General features: G+C 41.6%; 1 long non-coding RNA gene across 1 annotated transcript; it reads right to left on the reverse strand.

Moving 5' to 3' along the window:
• Positions 1-15,126: 15,126 nt before the first annotated feature.
• On the reverse strand, positions 15,127-17,046 carry LOC138951648 (uncharacterized). Its single transcript, XR_011451191.1, has 2 exons — positions 16,617-17,046; positions 15,127-15,480 (listed from the first exon to the last, which is right to left on the reverse strand). It is a non-coding gene; the product is annotated as an uncharacterized lncRNA (long non-coding RNA).
• Between the last annotated feature and the right edge of the window lie 5,446 nt (positions 17,047-22,492).

Genomic DNA, 22,492 nt, shown 5'->3' on the forward strand with positions numbered 1-22,492 from the left:
ATCGAACGACACTGCAGTTCCAAAACTCACCTGGACAAGGTTGCTACAAAGAAATCCGCTGAAACCTGCCTAGGAATTATAAAGTTCATTCCCGCAAAGCTAATCCTGCCAGAAGAAAAGACTGTAGTCCGTGCTGAAGCAATGTCTTCTGAGATGATTGTAAAAATGAACTTGCCACTGTCAACCGCAGATGTTATTTCACGAAGTTCATCTTTTCATTATTAATCTGTTTGGAAGACACTGGTTACAATGCTACCAACTGACAGGCAAATAAAATTGTTTTATCCCTGTTGTATTGGAAGGAGTTAAATTCTGAAGGTGTTCACAAGACATGCTATTCTTACACAAACACGTTTGCACCCACGCGTACATTTTCCCTAGCCCATATGGCTTTGCTTGCAAAGTACACCAACCTTTTGAAAAATACACTCAACTGTTTGGGAAAGTACTCTTGCTTCGGGTTTAAAGTAAACGGGTCTGATAAGAACAGCCGAAACGGTTAATCAGAGGCAGAGTTGAAATTGAATAGCAATGATTTTTGTTTTAAATCAAATAAAGAAATTGAAATGAAATTAAAAATTCTAAGATAAGGTTTCGAACACTTTTTTTCGCCAGAAACGTGGGGCTTTGTCGAACAAATCTTGAAATCTGTAAGAATATCAGCCTTTCGTGACACAAAACCCACACCCCCAGGTCCCCGCCCCTCCCCCCTCCGCCCACCAATCAGATGCAAGCTGTCGGCAGGGTCACCCCCCAGCTCTATGCGGGCGAGAAAGACAAGCACTCCAAGATGCCGTAGATAGCAGACTTTATTAACAAGAAGCTGGCAAACTTGTATTTTTGGCTTGCAGATTATTGAATGCGATTGGCGAGGAAGAAGAAGAGGGATAGGCCCAGAAATATACGTGTAAAGAGGGAGGAAAAACGATGGGGTTAGTTGTGGGAGGGGTGGTGGGGACGTGCGGGATTAAGAAGGTGAGAGAATGTATGATTTTATTGAAGATTTATACAGACGGATGTTACCTGGCAGGCAGTGAGTGATTTTATCTCTCAAGCGAACTGTTACTGAGATGTACACTTCGACATTCGATATACGGAATCAAAATGTAGCACTGATAGACTGATCCCACTGTACTTTGTTAAACTTGTCTCCTTGTCTTCACTACCTATTTTATTCATGTTTTTATTACTTAGTTAGTGGAAGAATCTTTTGTAATGTATGTTTGATGGTGTATGCTTTTAATTAAGCGTTGCTGACTACGAATGTAGATGTAAATGCTTGTATAACTGTGTTTTAAATTTTAAATGTGTCAAGCGCAAAGAGCATAATTGTAAAGTTATGATGTTGCGCTATGTATAAATGCTCATTTATTATTATTATTATTATTATTATTATTATTATTATTATTATTATTATTATTATTTAAGTTATTGAGACATCCCAGTGCACTAAGGGATTTATAGAGCAAATCGAGAAAATTCATTATTGAACGAAGCGCATAGCGCTGAGTTCAATAATTATTTTCGAGATTTGCTCTATAAATCCCTTAGTGCACTGGGATTGTTTCAATAACGATATTGTCAGTACCGCCATAGAAAAAAGAAGATTCCAAGCGCACATTTTGCAACGCGCATTTGAATAGGCATAACTGTGTGGTCAGGTCGTGTACAGTAAAGATCTACTTTTGTGTGGGGTGTCTCAAGTGTGTCGTGCTTTCGTCACACGCATTTTAATTTCTGTTGGTAAATTCCAGTGTAGCGTTAATCTGAACAGTGATGATCTTTCAGAGAGACCTCATTTGAACTCGGAGAAAGGGCTGTGCTCTTCATTATTTGCGATTCGAAACCTCCAGTCGAGCTTCGACGGATTGACTGTGCGGAGTGACTCCCCTTGAATTGACTCGAAGCCGCGGGACTCGACGGTTCGCACAATTTCAAAACAAATGTGGCATATTTCTCGTGTTGTATCTTCACTCATCGGGGAGTCTGATACTAAATATGAACGGTAAGAATGCTCTGAACCCTACACGTATTATATCCCCATCGTTTTTTTGTTCACATTTGCCCAACATGTTAATTTGCTGAGCGGGGTTTATGTCGTCTGCTAGGGCAATCAAACCACTGCATGCAGTCTGCACTGACTGAGTCTGCACGCACGAGGCACGCTGGTAATAAGTCTTATAATGGTAAGAACGTTCTGAACCCTACACGTTTTCGATTACGATTGTTCTTGCCTTGAAATAATAATTCGGAAACCATTCATTTACTGAACTGATGCAGTCGTATTTCAGTGTAGTCAGTGCGGCTACGTATGACAGAGTCGATCGAGTCAGTCTTCCAAACTGGTCTAGCTGGTACGATATCGGAATAACACTTGTGTTTTCTGCTAGCGGGTGGGAATTTTATATTAACTCATCATTTGGTAATGTGGATGATAAGCTACATGCCACTAACACGATGAGAAGAATCTATGCAAGTCGGCGAGAATTAGATGAAACACAGCGGCTTGTATTTTTAGATCAGTGGCAGCCGCACTGTGGCACAGGCACATGCAATCTGTCAGAAAAAAACACTTCTGCTTTAATTGAGAAGCAAGGAATTTATGGTCATTTGGTATTGTGGAAAATATAAGCTACATGTCAGTAATTAATTCTGAGGATGAGAGCACAGTCTTGCTTAGGTAAAGGGCGTAAGAATACGCTCTGTGGAAAAGTTAGCGCACTCCAAGAGTGCGCTAACAGTTTTAGCGCATCGCCATTAGCCAATCAACTGGTTCACATCAGTCATGTGACACCAGTACTTACTGACAATTATTATTATTATTATTATTAAACTATCTCTACACGAAAGTCCCGAGCGCAGAGAGAAGACCGCGTGTGTGTGGCGGGGGAGGGGGAGGGAGCGGAGATGAGGGTGGTGTGGGCAAAAAAGAAATCGGAAGTCAGACGAGCAAAGCAAAATGGCCGGTAATTTGTTAACGACACTGAAGTCGCAACAGATGGTTCGGGTGTGCCAAGACGAGTCGCGTGGGTGTCAGAACGATTTCTGGCAACAATGGAGGTCGACAGGCGGTGTTACTCAACATCTCCCATCAAATGTACCTCCATCTACTCTGTCATTTGCTTCTGTCCGGATGAAGGGATAAATACCCCCCGTCCTACCAACGCGGCATCAGCTTGCTGGCAAGATTCCTTCAGAGTGACGTTTGTTACGCTTCTTTTGTCTGTTTCGTGTATGAGTTTGTGTAGAAATACGATAGTTGTCGTACGAGACAGGGATGGGGGATAGGGGAAGAGGAGGGTTCAAAGTGAGAGCGAGAGACAAAGACAGAGAGAGAGAGAGAGAGAGGGAGAGAGAGAGATAAAAAAAAAAATAGCGTGTGTGCGTGTGTCTGTGAGTGTCTGCGTATGTGGTTCCGATATGTGTTGGCAATAATGTGTTTTTTTTGTTTTGTTTGTTTGCATGATGGTTTTTTTTCGTCTCATTCGTACGCTGGTCAGCAAGTGTATTCAGCGTAGGTTCAATTGTATGTGTACAGATTGTTATAAAGCTCACTAATAAAATACACTTGCTGACCACTGACAGTGTGGTAAGATTCTGATTCGTCATCCAGTCTTTGTGTCTTTGTCTTTAAGCAATAAACAGGAATGTATTTATTTTCCTCTGCACATTTTCTAACATGGACTAAAACGTTTAGGCGATGTTCGTGAACTCTCCCCCTCCGTGACAAAAGTGGGCACTCTGCCGAAATAAAGGAAGGGTTTTTGATATTTTTGACAAATTAGTTAAGGCGTTTTGCAGACTGCCGTAGCCAAACGACATCTCTTACTCAACAAACCGTTGTCATCTTTTCCCTCAAGAGTTGCATTCTCACAGGCTTCTTCGTTTAATTGACTGCCTGAAAAGATGATGGAATCAAAATCAGTTAGTTCACATGGCGCAAGATGGACGTTCCAATACAACGTAATTCCTACGACTTTCCTTAAGTGGGTGTTGAAGCTTTGTCACAACCTCCAGCCAGAGAATAAGAAAACACGGTGACACGATAATGATCCATCCCGCGTGACACCAAGACGACACCATAGCTCCCCTGCCGTTCCTTCAAGCGTTCCCCCGCCCACCGCATCCAGGCTCTCTCGCTAAATGAACTCCCGCCACCTGTGGCGCTGACTCCTTGCCCAAAGTGCTACTCTAAGGGGTGTGTCACAAGGTCCCGCGCTAACGCCTTAGACATTCATACCTGTAATTTCCACCTCCTCGAAGCTGCTCGCTGGAAGACGGAAATGCTGATCCTCGTATTGTTGTTCCTCCTCGCCATTGACTGTTAAACGCGTTCGCTTGGAGGGACGTCTTTCTAAGTTCCGTGCGGATACTTGTGTGACATCCACACCCGTTATTTGCAACACTCCAGAAGCAATCGCCCTGAATGTCCAAGACTGTTGTGATAGTGTTCATCTTTTGCTAGTACCTTTTCGGATTGAGAAATGTCTTGATAATAATAATAATAATAACGATTACTTATATAGCGCGTAAACCTCGTGGTGACGAGCCCAGAGCGCTTTACACTTACACAATCATAATACAAACAAGGAAAGAGAACTAAATCCGAATAAATTCAAACATGGTCACACACACCCACACACGCACGCACACACACACGCACACACACACACACACACACACACACACGCGCGCGCGCACACACACACCCACACACAATCTTTGTTTCGTCATTGTCAATGTTCAGGTAACCCGCAATGTCATTCCATGTACGCATACGTTATTCTAGTACAACACACACAGGCACATACACATCCTCACATTGATGGACGATGGCCAAAACTATTTGTTGTTGGGTCTGTGTGTGCAATCGTCAGATTTTCCATACATGATAGTACTTTTTGGTTATGGTCCGCTCCGTTTGACACTTAAAAAATGTTATACTTGTAAAAAAAATTAGAATACTGATTGTTTTTAACGAGTTATTTCAATGCATGCTATCACGTTCTGCGAGTTTTACATAAATATCTCAGTCCCGCTTATAAAATTGTACTCAAAGGAAGCACATCCTACCAAATTGTTTCAAAATGATCTCACTCGCATCGAAATCAAATGAGACCCTGCCATCGTATTGATTATTATCTATCTCATGTAGCCGAGTTACTGCATGGAGGATTTTCACTTCTTCGATCCCAGCTAGCAATGTTTAAAAAAAAAATAACACAGATCCTGGATCAACCCATAAGAGTGTCACGCAGAAGGGCGTAGTACTTACAGCTTGTGACAGTCTAACTCGTAATTTGCAATCGCAAGCCAATGACACAAACTCACAAGAGAGCGAACAACGTCGGAAGGGCGTAGCATGCACTTACGCCGTATGCCACTCTAACTCGTAATTTGCAATTGCCAGCCAAATGACACAAACTCACAATAGATCGAACAACTGCTTGCTATTGTGGTACGCTTCATTTGGCAACCTCGTGCTGCTCGAGCGACTGTATCTGAGTGTTTTTTCACAGGTCATTGATCACAGCGGTGCTAAGTTGTTAAGGGGAGGGTCGCAGTGTGAGCTACTGTCCTGACAAGTGGCCGTTACATTGCGTCAAGACGGGAGGGGCACAGATGCTGCCACCGTCTCATCATCACACCTGTTGACACACGCGACGGGGAGGGGGGGGGGGGGAGGGAGTGAAAGGTAAGATGACGTAGGTGTACAGACTATGAAGGTATTAACTGAGATAAATTGACAAGCGAAGGAACTAAAGAGTATAGAAAGACACAGGGAATTGGTACGTTAGGTCGGAAGGGTAGGGGGTGTTGTGTGTGTGTGCGGGGGGGGGGGGGGGGTGGCGGGGTAACGACCACTGAGACTCTGCAGGTAATAAGTGGGAGGGATTGACAGGAGAAGAAAGGAGAGATAAAAGACAGGAGTAGAGAACTATATACGACGCGGAAAACATGGATGAGCTAATTGCACGACAGATAGAAAGTTAGGCCTATGTGGAGTGTTGGTTGAAACATGTTTATTCATTTTCGGTTGTATTCAATCGTTTGTCAAAAACGAAATATGGTCCGATAACAAGCAGACATGCATATCGAACACTTTCTAAGGTATACAAATAGTAACACTGTTACGATCAGGACATGGCAGACAAGCGATACAATCAACATTTAACGTACACACTATTTCAATATCATTTTTACAGAGACAGAGAGTGAGAGAGACAGAGACAGAGAGAGAGACAGAGAGAGAGAGACAGAGAGAGAGACAGAGAGTGAGAGAGAGAGACAGACAGAGAGAGAGACAGAGAGAGAGACAGAGAGTGAGAGAGTGACAGACAGAGTGAGAGAGAGAGAGAGACAGAGAGAGACAGAGAGAGAGAGACAGAGAGTGAGAGAGAGACACACACACAGAGAGACAGAGAGAGAGACAGAGAGAGAATGCATTGTTGCATCATTTGCAGTCACTATGATCACATTTAATGTAGCCTGTAGACCGTTTATACGGCTTTAAAAGAATGCAAGAACAAACTGGCACTGAAGACGAATAAACGAGTACTATAGGAAGGAGTTAAAGTGGGAGTGGAATTTACATGAAACAACCCGGCAGAATGTGCGAAAAACGCAATGCATTGGACCCAGACAATATAACAATTAAGTAAAAGGAAGTCAGATTTATTGTTATTGGTGGTTCTAACCCCGTATCCAACAATTGTGATTAGATATATTGATAAGACTTTTGCATGAAGGTCAGTAAATCGGACAAATTGGGTTGCCATGCAACAATACAACAGACAAAACGTTAGGAAGCAGAACAGGGTGTATAAAACTGACATCCCTTTCTTCCCGATTGTGCAGCAGGGGGAAAATGGCGGGCAAAACTTCAAAGAATCAAGACTGCGCCACAGGCAAGTTCCACCGACTTCAGACCGACAAAAAAGAATCTCTCCCGACCGGTGTCGAGGCAAGATGGATCACCCTTGTCAATTGTCCCGCTAACCTGTGATAGATACACCGGTGTCCCGCTTTAGGGGGGGTCCTCTTCTGATTAATAACCGCCCCAGGCTGTGCTTGGATTGGCGAAGACAGCGCAGAAAATGATTGCTTTTATTTCTCGCTGCGGCAGCTTGATATTACTGCCGCGAGTGTCCTCATTTAAGGGACCCCTTGGAGACACCGTGTCCGTCTCTTCTATGTTAGTCTTAGCTTTAAAGAGGCACTTAGTCTATAATCAAATCAAATCAAATCAAATTTTATTTTACGAGGGTTGAGGCGTAAGCATTGCAGACGAGCTTTTTTTTCCAACCAGCCCTCGCGTAGACAGGGATAACTCTAATCACATATACACTTTGACATTCAAAAAAAGAGAGAAGAATAAATGCGTGTGCGAGTTACTTCATTCCTATCTCCGGTATCAGAAGTTCATTAATTTGAGTAAGGTCATATTCCTGTGCGAGGCCTTCGACAATGTTTCGAGATAAAAACTTTGTACTAGGACTTCATCACTCGTTCCGAGGCTATTCAATCAAATGAAGACGGAACGACAATTTTAATTGACATAGTAAAAGAATGGAGGATCGAATTTAGAGATCGACAAACAGTCGTATGTGTTGGTGACATTGCTTTGTAATGCCGGAACTCTCTGACAGACAAAGAGACAGACAGACGGACAGACAAAGAGACAGACAGACGGACAGACAAAGAGACAGACAAGCAGGCAAAAAACAGGCAAAAAACAGGCAGACAGACAGACAGACAGACAGACGGAGGAGGGCGTGTGTGTGTGCGTGTGTGTGTGTGTGTGTGTGTGTGTGTGTGTGTGTGTGTGTGTGTGTGTGTGTGTGTGAGAGAGAGTCTGTCTGTCTGTCTTTTCTGTCTGTCTGTTCGCACACGCGAAACAGCTAGTCAAGAAAACAGACAGACAGGCAAACAGACAGGCAGGTAGGCATACATAGACAGACAGGCAGACAGACAAGCAGCCAGGCAGGCATGCAGACTGACAGAAAAAACACCCAGAACAAAGACAGAAAACAGAGAGACGGCGATTCTTTCTCATTTTCTTGTAACCTACGTGACCACACTAATATCTGTTTCACGAAGAAAAATTCAAGCCCTTTCATCCTGTTACGGTCAGAAGGAACAGAAAATAGCTGTTTCGTAATTACTTTGCAAAATTAATTAAAACTGTGAGATGGATAAGTAAACTCAGATGTTGATTTAAGCTGTAGTGAGCTGTTATAATAGTCGTTGATCTGAAATTTAATCTTCGCCATCCCGTTGCTATGTTTCCTTCGCTCATGCAGGCGTTTCCTCTGCATTGGTTGCGTGAAAATAGTATTCAGAAAATCGACCAAGTTTCTAAGTTTACATCATTTGTAAAAAAAAAAATACTGAAGATAGAAAAAAAGTGCGCGACACGTACACACTGACACACAGCAGCTTTGCTCATAAATTAGCTGACTCGTGTGACCAACGAAGACACAAAGATTTGTCCTTCAGTTATCAAAAGGTTTTTAAATAAATGCGTCATAAACGAATCATCCAAGTACAGTGTATGTGTGTGTGTGTGTGTGTGTGTGTGTGTGTTTGTGTGTGTGTGTGTGTGTGTGTGTGTGCTAGTGTGTGTGGGTGTGAGTGAGTGTGTGTGTCTGTCTGCGCGAGTGAGTGTGTGTGTCTGTCTGTCTGTCTATCTGTCTGTCTGTTCCGTCGCGATATAACCTTGAACGGTTGAAAACGACGTTAAACACCAAATAAAGAAAGAAAGAAAGAAAGTCTGTCTGTTCGCACACGCATATTATGCTGTTGTTATTGTTGTTTCTTATTGCTCACATTACGAAAAGAAATAAGGAAATATTGAGATAAAAGAACAACAGCGGCCATCATCTCATGTCAAAAAGTGTTGCTTCAGTCGAAATGGACCGCCAGAGCCAGTACCTCTCCGAGGTCAAAACCTCAATCTTATTCCACAGTTCTCGTCAAAAATAAATCTTGAAAGCAGAACAAACACGCAAAAATAACTTTGCGGTGTTTCCCCAGGCCACTGATGAGCGAACGAGAAGAAGAAGAAGACCAGGCCACCGAACCCCTTTTCAAGCTTGACTGAGCAGAAACAAAGACTTGTTGTCTCAGATGTAAGCCCCGTTGATGAAATGATGTTCATGGGGAAGCGCGCGCAAGCCACGCTCACGACTCGCACGCGACAGGCGCGTGACAGTCGGCAGGCAACATGGACGACAAACGACATCTGGTACATGGGGGTCTCAACGAGAGAGAGAAAAAGAGAGAGAGAGTGTGTGTGTGTGTGTGTGTGTGTGTGTGTTGGTGTGCCTGTATATCTGTCTGTTACTGTTGTTGCGTCCCATCTAGTCAGCGGCGCTTTTCCGGAAATGACCTGCGCTTTGTTGGAATTCCAACTATGGCCGCCATTGTTGGAATTCCAACTTCGCGCTACGCGATTCTGGAAATGAACCGCGCGCAGAGTGAGAATTTTGCTCTTTCTTAGAATGCGATGATTAAATGATAATTGATGGACTACAATGATCAACGTATGTTTAAAATATTAATAGTTGGTTGTAATAAAACAGATGCATTAGACAAAATCATACCAACTGCTATTTTTCTTACTTACGAACCTTGGAAAAATAAACACTGACTTCAGTCGGACGTCGTTCTGAACAAACGATCGAGCGCTTCAGTTTGCCATTTTAATTGGTGCTAGTGAAGTTTACCCTTACAAATTAAGTAACGTTGACAACACTCATGCGTAACTTAATTGTTGCTTGATTGTCTTCTTCTTCAATGTACTGTGTTAAAGTTGAAACAGTATAGTTGGTTTGGGTATGTGTGTGGCTATATTTATGCATCCCCCCCTCCACACACACCCGCACACACACACCCCAAGCACACCATCATCATCATGCCAAACATCTATGCATGTATATAGTTGGGTTCAGGGTAGGTATTTGGTAACTGTAAGTAGGAGTCAAGGGACCAGTTAACATTTAGTTTGGGTCAGTTTGCACAAAAATGTAACTTGCTGAGTGGAAATTGTATTTGCACTTAATTCTTTTCTTTTATCTAAAAATAAGTATGTTATATTATTGTAAAGTAAAATCCATTAACAAACTCGCTTGATAATTACTGTGTATTCTGTAAACTTTTGCGTTCTTTATATTTTATTGTCAATACAAAAGCCACCAACAGCATTCAGTATCAAATTCATTATGATATGCCGCCTGCATCTTAACAGGTTTATTGTTAACATTATTGACTGTTAACTCATTGTGACCGGCCATTCTTGTGTCATTGGGAACACCCAGTGTCACAGAAATTGAAGATGCATGTATGTATATGTCCCAAGTGTGTTCTATGAGAGAAAGATTATATTCAATAGCTATATATATGGGCAGAAGCGCAGAACAATTTTTTATTACTTGCTTGAGAATGTGTAAATACTGAGAACAAAATGACATATTTTTGTGTTCAACACTTTTTTCATCATTAGAAACAGTTTAAGTAATGGTTGTGAACAACTTGTCCTGGTGGCACAAGATCAACAGGAGGTACCATAATTTTCATACAGAGGGTGTAAGAATTTGAAAGGATTAAAGTCAGTTAATGCAAAAATTAGCACTAAATGTGTGCTTGTGTGCTTATGTGAAAAACCTGGTAATATGGTACAGCATATTTGAATACATCTCCAGTTTCAATGTACAGTGTCTGCCTATCCCAATCATTATGATGCTAAGCAAGGTGTGTGTGTTTTTGTGTTTTTTTGGGGGGTACAAGGGATGCTCTTATATTTCTTTGGAACAACTGTGCTATGTTATATGTGCTACATTTTGTGTGCTTGATTGCATCATATAAGTTGAGTATGACTTTTCTTTGAATAATGCCTTTTGGTCTTTGATAAACAAAGGGAAGGAAGCACTAGCTGCCAATGCATACATTTCATGATTTGTTTAATTAAATTCACACACCACACAAGAGAGGTAGCTTTCTCAGAAGGAGAGGTCACTTTTTTCAACCAAAGCAACAAAGCAAAGACCAAAACAGAGATCAATGAACTGAATTTACAAACAAACAGAATATGAAAACAAACTTATGACTGTGATTAATGGCTTTACACTACATGGGTGGGAGTCTGAATTTTGCCTGCGACTGAACTTTTTTTTTACTGCCGGGGTCCAAGGGCCGCCTAGGCCTTGGCGGATTGCAGGGGCAGCATGCAGCCAAAAACAAATTTTAGCATTTAAGGTGAGGATTAAGAAGCCTCGCCTGGCTTTAAAACGGAAAAAATAACAAGGTTGGTTCAGGTACTCAAACCATAACATCTTGTTAATTGAAGGGATTTATGCACGTTTTTAACACCTCACATGATTACAATTATATAGATTTTTTATTGTACGTCCCACATGCATTATGTTTCATTTGATTCACTTCTCTGTCTTAGTAGGAAAGCCGCATGAAATTATATATGTCATTATATTGAGACAAGAAAAGACAATTCATACATCATGATGCTTGAGGAGCAATGCACACACACACACTCACACCCTAGGTCAAATGCTTGTCTTTGACCCCACAGTCTCACAGGAACACCAACACAAAGAAATCAGTGATGCAAATCAAAACTTTAATTCTCCCACAAAAAAACCCACATAAAATGTATGAGCACCAATGAACACACACACACCATTTCATTTAGTTTTATACACACAAAATGGAAAGGCAAACATCATTAGGCAAGTTTGTTGTTCACAAATACAGAGATACAAAAATTAGAAGATGGAATTCAGAAGAAATGTTCAAGGGTAAAAAAATATTTTACGGTGCACAAAGCTTTCATACCCACAATAATGACATTATTCAGGATACAGCCTCAGTTGCCTTATTGATTAAAACAAAGTACGTTACTGCTTAGTTTGTGCTGTTTGCATGAAAATGGATCGATGGCAAAGAAATCACAAAAGACTGCAAAACGTAACTTATAACACCACAATTATCACACAGCAGAGGCAAACCTTGGTAACTGGGGTCAAACGGTAACGCAAATCTCAAAAGTTACAGAAGATACTTGTTTGAACTTGACAGTCAAACACACAAAAAACTATACTTCAAGAAAATTACAAGAAAAAAAATTAGTGACATCATTATGATCACAAAGCAGAAGCAACTAGAAAATTGGGGTCAAACTGTTCAGCACTATAATGTCACAGAAGACACACTTTGAAATTGGCACACTGACCCAACAAATAGACAGCACTAATAAATTAATCACATCACAATGATCTCACAGCAGAAGCACTACTTGTAAACTGCAATCAAACTGTACAGCACATCTAAATGCCACAGTAGAACATGTCTCTTTAACACACACAATTAAGAGATAGCACATAACAAATGAATCACATCTTAATGATCAGCAGAAGCACTACTTGTGAACTGGGGTGGGTTGCACAAGCTCAAACGGTTCGACTTTACTCTAAAGCTTGCTCTGTTAAGAATCCGCAAAGCACGAAACGAAGTCGGGGTGCATGAGCCGTCTTTAGGGCCGACTCAACAGAGAAAGAGGGCAAGTCGACGTTGTCGACCTACTTGGAGCGTTAGTGGGAGATTCCATGACGTCACGGGAAATGTGGTCAGCAACAGCCAATGCAAACTGCAGTCTAGTAGGTTCGCGGGAAAAGGGCGCATCAGAGACCGTCTGTTACACAATAATGTACTCTGCGGCATCTGGGCGCATTCAAGCATTCACAGGAAACGCGCGCTCATACCAACACAGGAGATGCCGTGTGTAGTACAAAGTAGAGCGTACGGCGTTATAGTACTATTTTGTGCATTGTGCATGTTGGATCGAGTAGAAGAAAAATAAAGATTGTCTTCTTGATCTTGAATCGCTCTCTACTGAAAAGGTAAACATCGACCAAAAATTAAAAAAGTAAATAAAAAAAAAAGATAAAAATACAGTAATTACACAAAAACACGAATTATATCAAAATAAAAAATGAAGTAAAAACAAAATAGAAGAAAAAGAAACCAAAGTTATATAATGTGAGATTAAATTTTTTTTTTTTTTTAAAAAGATTAAATAAATAAAATTTTAAAAATCAAATTATAAAACACTTATAACTATTAGAGACAGCATTAGGTAACAAAAGATGATTTCTAACAAATAAAAAAAAGACAACAGAATCTAAATATATTAATGATTGAATAAATAAATACATAAATACATATATTTCAACAAATAAAAAAAAATAAAAAATGATTTCACCCTAAAGAAAACAAAAACCTTTTGGTTGCCGGGCACAGATGAAGTAAACAAGAAAGTTGTCTAACTCTGTCGCGTTGGTGCGACCTATTATAGCACCATATGATAAAAGGTTTAAATAAATCCTCTAGCAAGCGGCAACTGGCTGGTTAAGTCTGTTATCTCTGCCAAGCTCAGCGTTAAGCCTGGGGGGGGGAGCAGGCTCAAAGTTAAGCAAGAAACGCTGTGCTCAACGAACGTAAGACCGCTCATGCACCCCGGTTTTCGCGCTTTTGGGCGTAAAGTCAACCATCTCAACTTTGAGCACGTTTCCGCCCAGCTTAAGTCGTCTCATGCAACCCACCCCTGGGGTCTAACTGTACAGCACTACTTAAAACTCACATTCACAGGAGAACACCTCTGTAAAAACTTGGCACACCCACACACAAAAATAAACAGACGGCACAAAACAAACTTAAAAATTACAAAACACATCTGTTTAAACTTTGCACAAGAAACCATAAGACAGACAGCAAAAATAAATGAATCACATCTTGATGCTCAGCAGAAGCACTACTTGTGAACTGGGGTCAAACTGTACAGCACTACTTAAAACTCACATTCACAGGAGAACACCTCTGTAAAAACTTGGCACACCCACACACAAAAATAAACAGACGGCACAAATAAATTAATCACATCAAAATAATCACACAGCAAAAGCACTACTTGAAAACTGACGTCAAACTGTACAGCACAATTTAAAAATCATAAAATGCCTCTGTTTAAACTTTGCACAAGAATCCATAAGACAGACAGCAAAAATACATTAATCACATCTTGATGCTCAGCAGAAGCACTACTTGTAAACTGGCGTCAAACTGTACAGCACGACTAAAAAAAATTACAAAACACATCCGTTTAAACTTTGCACAAGAAACCCAGTGCCACTATGAAACAACAACAACATGATTTTTGAAAACACATACACACATACGTTCTGGACACCCCCTGAATATGTTGATTTAAACATATGGAAAATGTAACAAAGTTGTGCAATGCAATAATGACACAACGCAGTGACCCCAAAATGTGACAGGGGTATCTCAAACTAGATTCATGTTGGCTATCAACTACAACTACCCTTGAAGTTTTCATAGTTACAAAGCTTAAGATTCAATAACATCTGAGATAACTTCAACGTTAAGTTTTATGAAACAAACATGACTGCATGCCCCCTGTGACCCCAAAACTTGACAGGGGTCAATCAAACTTAGGTCAAGTCTGGAGATTATCAAACACTAGAAGTATACAAGGTTTCAAACCTGTGGCTTCAAAAACATCTGATATAGCTTCAACGCACAAGTTTTAATCCAATGAAACGAACATGACCCCGCTGTGACGCCAAAATTTGAAGAGGGTCAACCAAACTGAGGTCACTTTGTAAGATCTTTCTTTATTTGGTGTTTTATGTCGTTGTCGACCATGAAGGTTATATCGCGACGGGGGAAGGGGGGAGATGGGATAGAGCCACTTGTCAATTGTTTCTTGTTCACAAAAGCACAAATCAAACATTTGCTCCAGGGGCTTACTGGGAGAATGCAAGTTTCCAGTACAAAGGACTTTGTAAGATCATCGAACCCTAAATTTTTCAGAGGTCTAGCTTGAAAAACAACCAAGCTAACCTCAAATGTTAAGTTTTTTGGCCGGATATATGGATTGACACATGTATATGAATTCTTAGACTCGCCAATTACTCAGGTGAGTCAATAAGAGACGATTTGGAAAGAACAACAACATGATTTTTGAAAACACATACACACAGGACCCTGAATATGTGCAGAGAAAAGTCTGTGAGTGAACATCATACAGCACTAATGAACAAATTGAGAAGGAAAAAACCCCATGCAGGTGGAAGGTAGAAGACATAAATCAACACTTCCTCATCAGTCCTTGCACACAACACACACAAAATGTACATCTTCTGCCGAGACCTCAGCTCTCGTCATCTCCACCCCAGCACAGTCAAAGTGGCACCAGGAGTGACATTTCTCACTCTGCACCCAGTCTGCCAAATCTGGTTTTGAGCAAAATGGCATGCCGCACATGTTTTTTTCTCGAGGACGTCCATGTTGCAGAAGCCTCTGATGACTGTATTTTCTGAACATCTGGCAGTGACATTGTCGCATCACAGCCACTGGAATGTTTGCCAGCAGCGACTCAGCATTCTGCACACAAGTAAGCAACAATCATAGCAAAACAACTCATTGAGGTCTGGATATATTAAAAACAACAACAACAACAACAACAACAACAACAACAACAACAACAACAACAACAACAACAACAACAACAACAACAGATCAAGTGGACACTTACATAATTAACTGAGAAATACTGAGAATTCAGAGCGCAAAATGATATTTCTTTATCATATTATATATATATGCTGTTGTAACTATAGTGCTTTCTACTGGAATTAAGAGAGGGTACAAGTTCTACAACTGACAGATGACACTTGTTAAGTGTTACGATTAATCTGCATGAACAGTACAAAATGAATTAATTAAGTCTAAGCAAGACCAATGTTGTAGGAATCAAAGGAACAAGGAAGTTTGGGGGCAAATATTGAAACTAGTTATATAAGTATATATTAATGAACCTAATTAGCTTCTGTCTGAAGTAACTGAATAAATTTTAAGCCATGAGTTGTCATTGTTCAGATTAATTTTAAGCAAGATTAGTGTAAAGTTATGAACACCTTCATCTTTTATTACAATGATAGCTGAGCACTTAAAGTTAAAGAATATTCAATTAAATTGTTCTATGTCACGGTGTAACTGTAAAGTTATGAACAACAAAAGGTAATAACTTATTTTTCGGCCTGTGTTTAAGGTTTTAACTTGATTTCTGACTGGTTGTTGACATGGAAACCAAAATGTTTGACATGGATATGTTTTTGTTGCATGTCTGTGTTATTATAACTAGAGTATTACAGACAAAAGTACAGCATTTAAACTTTAGAGGACTGAAAATGCATGAGTCTAATGGCAGGCACACAGCTCGTATTACATGGACGATTGTTTAGGAAACCTGTTACACATTGAATTATCATTGATCACACATGGTTGCATAGAACTTTGAAACTGAGTTTTATTCACTGGATGGACCATAGAACATGTCATCTGATACTTTCAGTCTCAATGTCAACAGAAATTTGGCTGACAGTGACACTGACAGCCATGGAATCAAGAACAGTTGAGATAACCACAACTCATTAACTGTACAAAAATAAACATGCGAAAAAATAAATAAAACAACATAGCGAAATACTTTCAGTCACGTTTCATAACTACGAACTTACCTCTTGTTTGCTGGGTATGCAGAGAACGTCGTTTAAGTCCAATCCTGGAAAGTTCACGAGCTGAAACTTCTTTTCACGCACCCACCACTTGACTTGAACTTCGAAGACTTCCCATCTTCAATGTGGTCCGTACGTTTTGTTTTTAGAAACAGCACAATATTGTCATATTTCTTCTGCGTGAGCACGGTTGTATTTTCTGCGTAAGTTCCACGACAAAACTGTCCACCTCTTCCCTGTGGTCACCCATCATGGTCAAGGGCGAGAGGCAGACTGGCGATCAGACTGGCATCGCTAGTCGAAAGGAGGGCCATTTCTAGAATGAGTCGGTGCGTTTCCGGAAATGACGCGCTTTGTTGGAAATCTACTGAGACGTGACGAAGTCCCGCGAGATTCCAACTCTGCCCCGGATTCTTACTATGCGCCCAACACTGTCACTGTGTCACTGTGTGTGCGTGTGAGAGAGGGAGAAAAGGAGACTGAGATGGTGTGTGTGTGTGTGAGAGGGAGAAAAAGAGAGAGAGTGTGTGAGTGTGTGTGTGTGTGTGTATTAGGTATGTGTGTTGGTGTGCCTGTCTGTCTGTGTGCGTGTGTGAGAGGGAAAAAGAGAGAGTGTCTGTGTGTGTGTGAGTGTGAGAGGGAGAAAAAGAGAGAGAGTTTGTGTTTGTGTGTAGTGTGTGTGTGAGGCAGAGACAGAGATATAGAAAGACAGACTGAGCGAGACAGAGGAGTGGAGACAGCAACCAAGAGAGAGAGAGAGAGAACTCAGGAACTCAGGAACTCAGGAAATTTAATGCGAGGCCACCGGCATATACGCATGGGGGTTTACAAAAGACACAGGAAAAAATAGGAATAAAAATCCACAACAAAATTTCATGATTGTACAGGAACAAGAAAAATATATATCGTGGCACGAAAATTTACAAATTTTGTCTCAAAGTATCAGTCATAGCAACTATTTCCTCTTTCAGACACAAAAGTGAATTTATCATCGAAACCTGGTTGTACTAATCCATGCAGAGGTACAAGGTGAAACATGCAGCAAAACTGAATCAGTATTTTACCAAAGTTATTTGTCAAAACATCTTGTGATTTTCTTTCAAAAACATTACCATCCTCATCATCATCTTCTTCATCAACACATTCAAGACACCAATCCCCTATTCGGGCGTTCAAATCACCTCCAAGTAAATAGTACACATCCCTGCCAGCTTCCATTAAAGACAAAATAAACTGTTCTAGCATTTCTAGAGTACAATCATAATCTTTTTTATCATAGTACACACTGCCCACTGGATGATTATACAGACCAATAAACATCATGTCTTTCTCACAACCAAACAATTCTTTTGAAAGTTTTACGCACAAAACATTTTCACTCTTGGTATCAATAGTCTCAACAAAATCCGACAGACATTTACGAATCAACATAACAGTTCCACCAGAAACATGGCCCATCTTGGTCAGTTTCACACCTGGTGAATGAAGAACAATGAAATCACTAAAATAGGTACTGAAGTCAAAGCTTGGCAAAGTAAAGGTTTCAGACAAAAAGCAAACATCAAAAGAAGTTATGTAATCAACAAAATCAGGGTCAGTTAGCTTGGCAATCAACCCATTTATATTCCAACAAAGAAATGAAAAAGAAGTATTCAATTTGTCCTTATTTGCTGTTGCAACATTATTTACATCAGGTGTGTTTTTGTCATGTGCTTGTGTGTCTTGTTTGTTTGCATTGTCATAGCCTTGGCCACGCCCCTATTCGCTGTTTCCTGCACGGGTGGGAGTTCCACGCACGTTGCGAATGTAGGCCGAGTACCCACCACCTCCACTATCGCCACCCAATGTCATGTCTTTGTGGCCCTGCCGATTGGCTGAGCGGGTCACACGCTTATCTCTGGCGTCACTCTGCCCGGAATTCCGACCGGAATTTTCTTCAGTGTCACGGCTGTGACCCTGAGTGTCACTGACGTCACGCTCTATTTCTACTTCGCTGATTGGTTGACGCTGCTCGTGATCAGGGGGCGTCTCCGAGTCGGTGTTTGTCAACAAACCGGGGCCACCCGGCCGGCGGTTGTCAGCACGGCGATCATCGTTGTTTCTGGGGTTGTCATGGAAGCGAAGCTTGCCGTTTGTGTAGTAGGCCGTCTTCCCCTCCTCCCTCAGCTGTTTCAGCTTCTGGGTCTGCCGTCTGGTGAGATCTTGGGCCGCTCTCAGGTTGTCGTGCTCCATGTCGCTTCGTGCCTCACGGTCTTTCATGAGACGCATCGCATCGCCCCAACGTTGGAACTTAGCAATGATAGGGCGGGGGTTGGGATTCTTGGGGTTGGGTTTGCCGAGGCGATGCGCTCGCTCGATGACGTCAGGCTCCCACTGCTTCTGAGGAATGTAGGTGTCAAGAACGTTTTTCACTGCAACAACACAGTCAGCATCGGTGTCGCCAACTTCTTCTGGTATTCCGAAAAACTTGACGTTGTTGCGACGGGAAAACCCCTCCAGCCTGTCAACCTCTGCCTCGAGGCTAGTCACCACACGATACAGATCGTCTTGTTGTGAGGAGAGGTTGGAGATCGACTGTTCGTTCTTCTTGAGGGACTTTTTCATTGTCTCTTGCTCATCCCCAAATTTCTTCATCAATGTCTCTTGTTTTCTAAGCATGTCTTCTTGTCGTTTGAGAAAGTCCGCCTGTGTTTGCATGGTTGCCAGAACGACATCCAGCTTCTGCTGCAACGACTGCTCTAAGTGTTTGATGCTATCTGCCACTGCAGTTGACTCCGCACCACCACCACTACTTTCGCTACTGCCACTGACAGCAGGCCCAGGGTTTTCCTCTACGTCATTGCTCAATCTCAAGCGTCGTATCGCGAAGGCAATCACTGCCAGGCACAAAGATGGCGCGTGCTGCACGTGCGGAAAGGTCACCGCCATCGGTGACAGGTGTACAAGGTCATCACTTGGCACTGACAAATGGCCAGTCACTGTTGACGAATTATAAGTCACAGTTCCCAGGGGTGGGAATGGCGCACTAAAAGCACTTTCCGCAACATCTTTGAAGCAGCACACGATGTTCGCAAGAAAAACAAGGCATCCCCAAGTAATGCACACGTCGCTGACACTGATTTCAGAACTGTCACCATACACGGGCTGAGCACAAAGCCGGTTCAAGAAATGTTTTGCCACACAAGCCAGATGAAAACGACCAATACTGGCCCTCCAAAGTCCTACCTCGATCATTTTCAGTAGATTTCTGCACACAATCACTTTAGACTTTCACTTGTATAGTTCTGGAGACTCAAACTTTGATATAGCCACTTTGAACTTGAAAAATATCCATCTTGTCTGCACTGTGAAAATTTTTCCCTCCTGCGCCATTCGTGGTCGACCTTGACCCCCCGAGAGAGAGAGAGAGAGAGGGAGAGAGAGAGAGTAAGCGGTGGTGGGCAAAGGGCCACAACTCGTAAAACTGAAATGGGAAGATACAAATACTGAAATAAAGAGATGATTCGGTTCAGTTTGTGTTCCGTTTATTTTGTCCAATGCAAGTGGTAGCGAATGACGACGTGAGATAAAGCACGGGGGATAACCGGTCAAATGCCGAACAGAAGCCGAATGCCGCTCATGACACGTGTGAAGGCAAGTTTTGTCTGTTTTCTAGGTATTGTTTGATTTATGTCGGGATTTAAGGTAAGCTACTGATTCAGCGATGACTAAATTTGTTTCTCGATGCATAAAAAGTCAGGGAGCGATTGATATTTGCCCGTAAATATCCTTCAAAGCTGAAAATGTCCGCGATCGAGCACCGGAAATGGCTGTTCGATGGGTTTTGCAAGTAGAAATGTGCTTTATTTCACCAAATCAGCTCGTATTTGGTGTGGGTACGGGATTCTAGAGGACGAAGGAGTCATAAGAGGTGCAAAGAAGTGCTATTTGGGAGTAGAATAAATCTTCCGAGACAGTAGACAAGAGAAGGTCATATTTGAGAGAGGAGCGCGTAGGCCGATTGTCTTTCCGACAAGCGAATGATACAGCAGATTAATCATTCGTTTTGACCAGAAACCTAGTCTCTAGTTTTTATGAATGAGTTTTTTAATTAAAACAATCACGAGAACTCTCTCGCTTAGCCTAATGGCTGTTCGATGGGTTTCGCAAGTAGAAATGTGCTTTATTTCACCAAATCAGCTCGTATAAATTTGACATCGGTTTGGTATATATATATATTTTTTCTAATCCTACCGCGAACTGGATAGCAGACGCGGCACGACTGTTGCACCACACTTTGAAGTAATCCCACACTTTGAAGTAAATTACTTCAAAGTGTGGGGATGTGCCCCACACTTTGAAGTAAACCCATTTTTTACTTCAAAGTGTGGGGGGATCTTCCCACACGTTGAAGTAAACTCAGTTTTTACTTCAAAGTGTGGGGGGATCTTCCCACACTTTGAAGTAACTTACTTCAAAGCGTGGGACTTTTGCATTGCCTGTTTGAGCCTGATGATTTTGTCAAAAAAATGGCAGTCTTTTGGATGAGTGAACAGAAAAAGTGAGCGAGCCAAGAAACATAGTGATGTTTGTTATCAGGCTTTAAGCAATGTCCCATTGTTGAGTGTGACGAAAACTCGTGGTGACGATTTTAAAACATGTTGGGTCACGCATGGTCCAATCTTACATGGTCCAACCTTACATGGTCCAACATTACATGGTCCAACCTTACATGGTCCAATCTTACATGGTCCATATATATTATTGGACCATGTAAGATTGGACCATGTAAGATTGGACCATGTAAGATTGGACCATGTAAGGTTGGACCATGTAAGGTTGCACCATGTAAGGTTGGACCATGTAAGGTTGGACCATGTAATATTGGACCATGTAAGATTGGACCATGTAAGGTTGGACCATGTAAGATTGGACCATGTAAGGTTGGACATGGTAAGGTTAGACCATGTAAGGTTGGACCATGTAAGGTTGTCCATGTAAGGTTGGACCATGCAAGGTTGGACCATGCAAGGTTGGACCATGTAAGATTGGACCATGTAAGGTTGGACCATGTAAGATTGGACCATGTAAGATTGAACCATGCAAGGTTGGACCATGCAAGGTTGGACCATGTAAGATTGGACCATGTAAGGTTGGACCATGTAAGATTGGACCATGTAAGATTGGACCATGCACGATTGGACCATGTAAGGTTGGACCATGTAAGATTGGACCATGTAAGATTGGACCATGTAAGGTTGGACCATGTAAGGTTGGACCATGTAAGGTTGGACCATGCGTGACCCAACATGTTTTAAAATCGTCACCACGAGTTTTCGTCATACTCAACAATGGGACATTGCTTAAAGGCATATGTACGCGCTCCCGTGTTTACAAAGTGTAGTTTGCCCATAATCGATGTCAAACGCACCATAAGACCATATAATGACGATATGTCACCATGCGCGGACCATAATACATGCATTACAGCTTGTTCTAGCCTCTGAAAAAGTGAGGATGTCAACAAAGCCGCGGTGTTAGCTCCCTTGCATCAACGTTACATGTGTTGCCAAATCTATAAATAGGACGATCCAGATCAAAATGAAAATTAACATATCTCAACATTGAAGGGGTCCTAGACCACAATATTTTGCAGGGAACTTAATTTAGCATGTCTCCAGCGGTTGGTAAAGCAATTAGCGTGTATAGTCATCGAGTACATATGCCTTTAAAGCCTGATAACAAACATCCCTATGTTTCTTGGCTCGCTCACTTTTTCTGTTCACTCATCCAAAAGACTTTGCCATTTTTTTTGACAAAATCATCAGGCTCAAACAGGCGATGCAAAAGTCCCACGCTTTGAAGTAAGTTACTTCAAAGTGTGGGAAGATCCCCCCACA

This window comes from Littorina saxatilis, linkage group LG17 (assembly GCF_037325665.1).
Source record: "Littorina saxatilis isolate snail1 linkage group LG17, US_GU_Lsax_2.0, whole genome shotgun sequence".
Lineage (NCBI taxonomy): Eukaryota > Metazoa > Mollusca > Gastropoda > Littorinimorpha > Littorinidae > Littorina > Littorina saxatilis.